The following is a 5,235-nucleotide window of genomic DNA, read 5'->3' on the forward strand; positions in this document are numbered from 1 at the left end:
TGCAAATAGTGGCGCAGAGATGCCTACAACATTGCCGCATTATCTAAAGATAGATGCGCTGACAAACATCGCACAATGCTGAGTGGCGAAGTGTGACGAGGTGAGATGAGCGCACCAACACAACAGCTAATGCAACAACATGCTTGGTATTAGTCAGACGGAGGGGTAATGAAAAGGCCTGTCAGCCTGGCTGATGAGTTGGACTGGCTAGACTGAGAATCAGCTGTGCAAATGCCGGCAATGAAAGCAACAAAGTTGAGAGTTGACAATGCAATTTGATTTTTTTGTTGTAAATTTTTTTGTTATTGTTTTTGTTTTTGTAAATATTCGTTGTTTTAATATTGTTGTTGTTGAAACTGTTCCCTGCAAGACGGAGGTAACAGATTGCACAAACACATTGAAACATTTTCAGCTGTTCACTAACACTGTTACATTTTCTGGAATTTTCAATGGAATGGGAGAATACGTAAGTAAGATAGAGAAAAACTATCGACATTATAAACATATTGTAATGTTAACTTGTTAGAATAGGAGAGGCGAATACCCAATATTTCAAGAAGAATAAACGAAAAGCGCAGTTTATTTTGGATTTTACAGAGGTAAGTTCGCTATTTGATAATATGATATTTTATAATTAATTTCTAATTTATATATATATATTATTAATTTCTTTTATATAGAGAAAACGAAAGAGGTTAACAAGGAGAAAAAGGTAAGCATTGTGAATTTAATGTTGTGTGTATAATTAAAAATTTTAATATTACAGAAATCATTTGGACCATCATCCGTGCAGCAACCAAATAATGGAGTATGTTTAAAATTATTAAAGTTAAATAGTGTATATTTAATTCAAATATTTGTTATAGATTGTGCATTTTATTATTAAATAAAGAGAAATAATAAAAAAAACTGAGTTTTATTTAAAAGAATTAAATTTGCTAGATGTAACAAATGGGTAACAGATAATCTTGTTACTGCTTGTTCTTCCTAACATGCTTATATGTTAAAGGTAACAAACTGATAACCAAAATAATAACACTAACAGATATTCGGGTAACAAATACTTTTTGTTATCCATAACACATGGGTAAGCTAAGCGCTAACAAAATAATTTGTTACCCGTAACATACTGTGAAGTGATTTGCTAACAAATGTGTGTATTCTGTTAGAACAAGGCAGCATGCGATATTTGCCATTGGTTAGAGCGAGATAACCATTGAACATCAAATAGCTATGTGTTACTTTTTTCCCACTCTCTGAACAAAAGTAACAAATATTTTAACGAATGCAAAAGTGAACAATAACAATTCGCTTACACGTTCGCTAACAGCTACCCGTCTTGCAGGGTTGTTGTGCATATTTACTAGTAACTAGTTAGCATTTTGCCGCTGTTGACATCTCTTGACCGCACAGCGCGCCGCTTTTTTAGCTGCAAACCGTCGCTTGACATATTGCCGCGTCCCGCTGTTTCCTCGTAATGACAAATGTTCACTGTCTTTATTAAAGAGATAATTGTAAGTGGCTTGTTTTTCATATTGTTTACAATCAATTTCAACTTTTTTCGCTCACAAATTGGTCTGGGGCGTATTTGCAGACAGCTGTTTACGCACTCGTTGGCGGCTGTGAAGTTAAGCTAATTAAATTGTTAACAACAATTATAATCAATTCAAGTGCATATTACAATTTTTTACTGTTTGTGCAACATGTTAGCTGGTGGGAAGCACTTGAATTCGTTAGTAATTATTTAGTAGTGCCTCATGGTAATCATTGCTTAGTGCACACCGTGTGACTAGTGTCGAGTTTGTTGCTTAAGTCTTTTATAATTCGTGGCAAATGAAGAAGGAAAGGAAATGAGCGCTTACTAATACATACATACATATTTATATATGTATATTTGTAATATATATATTTTTTATATTTTATAATATTTTATTATACATGTAAATATAAATATTTGCCTCTCTGTGACTTCAAATTTCCGCTTGCGGCTTAAGCCTTTTCTATTTACCAATTGGTAGCGTAAATTCTTTGGAAATAAATACATTTTCTTCACGCATAATTGGAAGGAACCCGGAACAATTTTTCACACGTAAGACTTAATTTGAAAATAGTTGTGTACTTATCAAATTTCAATCTAATATTTTATATGACACTTGTGGAACGGAACTTAGCCAATAAAGTTGATACTTCAGTTATACATATTAACGAGAAGATCTATAACTAAATTGATGATTCAGAAGAAAGAAAAATGCTGATAATTAAGCCTAAAACTAATCGATATAACTTTACGTCTATTTTAGTAAAACTGAACCCACTATTTTTGCATTAAGCGTAAAGTCTTATTTAGTATAGTTAGAATGATCCGATAGATCAAATATGCACCGCTTTATTCGATAATTTATTGCTTTTTCGAAGGTATTTTACCACCATCAAAGAAATCCTAGTTCTTATGGGCAAAAATTGGAATAGTCGATTTTCACAAGTTCCTCTATAGCCGAATTTTTCATAAGCAAAATCATTCACTATATGCAAATATATGTAGTATGTAGTTACTTGGTTCCAGTTCCGGAGTATAAGATATCTGCATTAGAAGTTCTCAATCGAACTCTCGGTTTTTCTGGAGAGTCCCTATCAGTGGGTGTGGTCTGGTTTTGTTCTGATGGAACTTAATTTCTCTACTATTGCCTAAAGACTTCTTTAGATAGGCTAATTGTTGACAGTAGAAGTCCGAATTATAAGTTTGGCCGTAAAGGAGCAACACATAAGAGATGATTCTGAATAGTGAATTCGCTGGTAAAGCGCCGGCGCGAAGCACGCAAAGGGTCTTGGAAGGGGAGTCTTCTGTAAGGAGCTCTACCTCAAGCTTAGCTTTAAGCTATCGTCCTACTATAGTGATTTCCGGCAGAAGTGACTGAATCTTTCAGGCCGGTTCACTCAAATAGCAGAGCGTCACTGTACACTCAAAGTTAGTTAAAGGCCGACACCTTACTATCAATAGCATCAGGCTACTTCAGTATCACAAATGTTCGAGTACCTGCTTACAGCGAAATCGTAGGAATCTGCAAAGCCAATGTGATAATAAGAGGGGCATACTTGTTCGACTTACATCGATTTAGGAACGAATTGGACCTCCGTCGTAAATCTAAATACATAGGCTTTGTCCGGAAAGTAATATGACTGATTTTCTCCGCCGCAGTACTTCGCAGAGCACCGACTGGATTAGGTAGAGGGCGTTCTTAGCTAAAGAACGACCTGCTGGTCAGTTGTCTCCGACCACCTGGAGAGTTCGGGCAAACATTTTCGCGCGACATGTTTCTGTGAGTGGTGCAAGCCGAAAATGTAGCGTTCTTTAGAGCAGAGGTACTCTATTAAATTCTGTGTGAAAGTCGCTAAATCTACGAAAGAGACTTTTGATATGATCAAGCAGGCTTACGCAGATGTTGATTTAGCAAGAAGTGGTGTGTTTCGGTGGCACCAGGCCTTTTTGGAGGGCCGGGAAGAGGTCACTGATGAATGAGCAATCCAAAGTAAAAACGATGCTCATTGTCTTTTTTGACATCAAAGGCATAGTCAACGACAAGTTTTACGTGGAAGTCCTCAAGAGACTCAAAAAAGGAAAAAGGCCAATCGGGTCCAACAAGACATCGCAGCCGATTGGAAGTTGCGCCACGATAATGCCTTAGCTCACAACACTTTTCTTGTGAACAGCTAACTAACCAAGACCGGCATCCCAACGCTTTTTTATGTTTCCATTCCTGAAAAGGCCGATGAAAGGCAAGCATTTTGAGACGACAGAAGGGATCCAAGCAGCAAGCACCTCGGCTCTCAAGGCTATTCCGGAGAATGCTTTCCGTGACGCCTTCATTGCATGGAAATCGCGCTGGCAGTTAGACGTTATCCGTAGCGAAAACGTTCGAAAAGTCTTCAATAACACGAGATGGGCGGATACGATCGACACTTTAAAAAAAAGTTTTAGAATCCCCGATTATCTCAATGCTGTGGTACGGAGCTATCTCAGTAACGGAAAACCGCTGGACCAGTCTAGAGAGGGATCACGACAAATAGAAGTTACGTCAGGAGCTGCACAAGGGTCCATTTTAGACCCAGACCTGTTAAACATTAGTTACAAGTATGACGGAATATTTAAACTAGAAATGCCGGACGAATCATATTTAATCGGCTACGCGGACGACATAGCAGCAGTAACTGCCTTTTTCGAGCCCGACTTGGAGGATATCGATGTGGTCGAACTGTGCTTACAACAAAGCAGCACTACATCCCATAATCAATTTAATGAAGAAAGCTGTTAGAGAGCGTATTATCTCGCGCTCTAGAGCTATGACATGGCCTCCAAGATTTATGATTTAACACCACTTAACTCTTTTTTGAGGGTTCATGTAAAGTGGCTTGTCTGCGCAGATTAACTCGATCCGATTGACGCATTGGAAGAGAATATTCAACATGTTATTGCTGACATATAGACCCGACTTTTGCAAAAAGTGGTCGAAAATTAAGACTCTTGGCTGGAATGTAGCCAACCGCGGCGGTTACTTGCCCGAAATCATTTTCAAAACACAATGGCAAATCCTTATCTTTATAATATAGCAAAATTCTTGGCCATAGCAATAAGCGTTGCCACTTGGGCATAAATTGAAATAAACAAAAACAATTTTTCAAATTCGCAATAAGCTAAGAGCACCTGCTGCATTAAAGAGCGTCTTCCAAAGAGTAAGAAAAGACAAAACTAAACACTCACAAACACAAGCAGAAAAACACAGATCTTCAAGCGTGCAGTCGACCAACAGTCGAAGGCAGCAAATCGAAATTGAAATCAAAATCGAACTGTTGAAAAATCACTTTTGCTTTCAGTATGTCGTCTCCGTCCTTATTGTTGTTGTTGTAGTCTTTTTTCAATGTTAGTATTACGTGCGCTTGGCTTTGCTATTGTTTATTTGCAGAGATTGCTTTTTTATTGTTGTTATCGCATTGTTATGCGATTGGCTTGCGGGCGAAACGAGAGCGCGCTGGTGGCGAGCGTGCCGCTACGTGAACGTGTGAGTGTCGCGCGCGCGCTTATGGAAATCGCTTTTCAGCTGAGCTGGAGCTTTGCTTGGACGCCAAAGTTGAGAGTATTAAGCGCCTTATTATTCAGCTCAGTTAAATATTTTCCTCCTCACTGTTAAGTGTTGCGTGTATATATATTTCTTACAAGTATTCTTGTTCGCTTCATTACAG

General features: G+C 38.0%; 1 long non-coding RNA gene across 1 annotated transcript; it reads left to right on the forward strand.

The window, feature by feature from the left end:
* Positions 1-347: 347 nt before the first annotated feature.
* On the forward strand, positions 348-1,349 carry LOC125778625 (uncharacterized). Its single transcript, XR_007422830.1, has 4 exons — positions 348-466; positions 532-599; positions 681-712; positions 767-1,349. It is a non-coding gene; the product is annotated as an uncharacterized LOC125778625 (long non-coding RNA).
* Positions 1,350-5,235: the final 3,886 nt, after the last annotated feature.

This window comes from Bactrocera dorsalis, chromosome 1 (assembly GCF_023373825.1).
Source record: "Bactrocera dorsalis isolate Fly_Bdor chromosome 1, ASM2337382v1, whole genome shotgun sequence".
Lineage (NCBI taxonomy): Eukaryota > Metazoa > Arthropoda > Insecta > Diptera > Tephritidae > Bactrocera > Bactrocera dorsalis.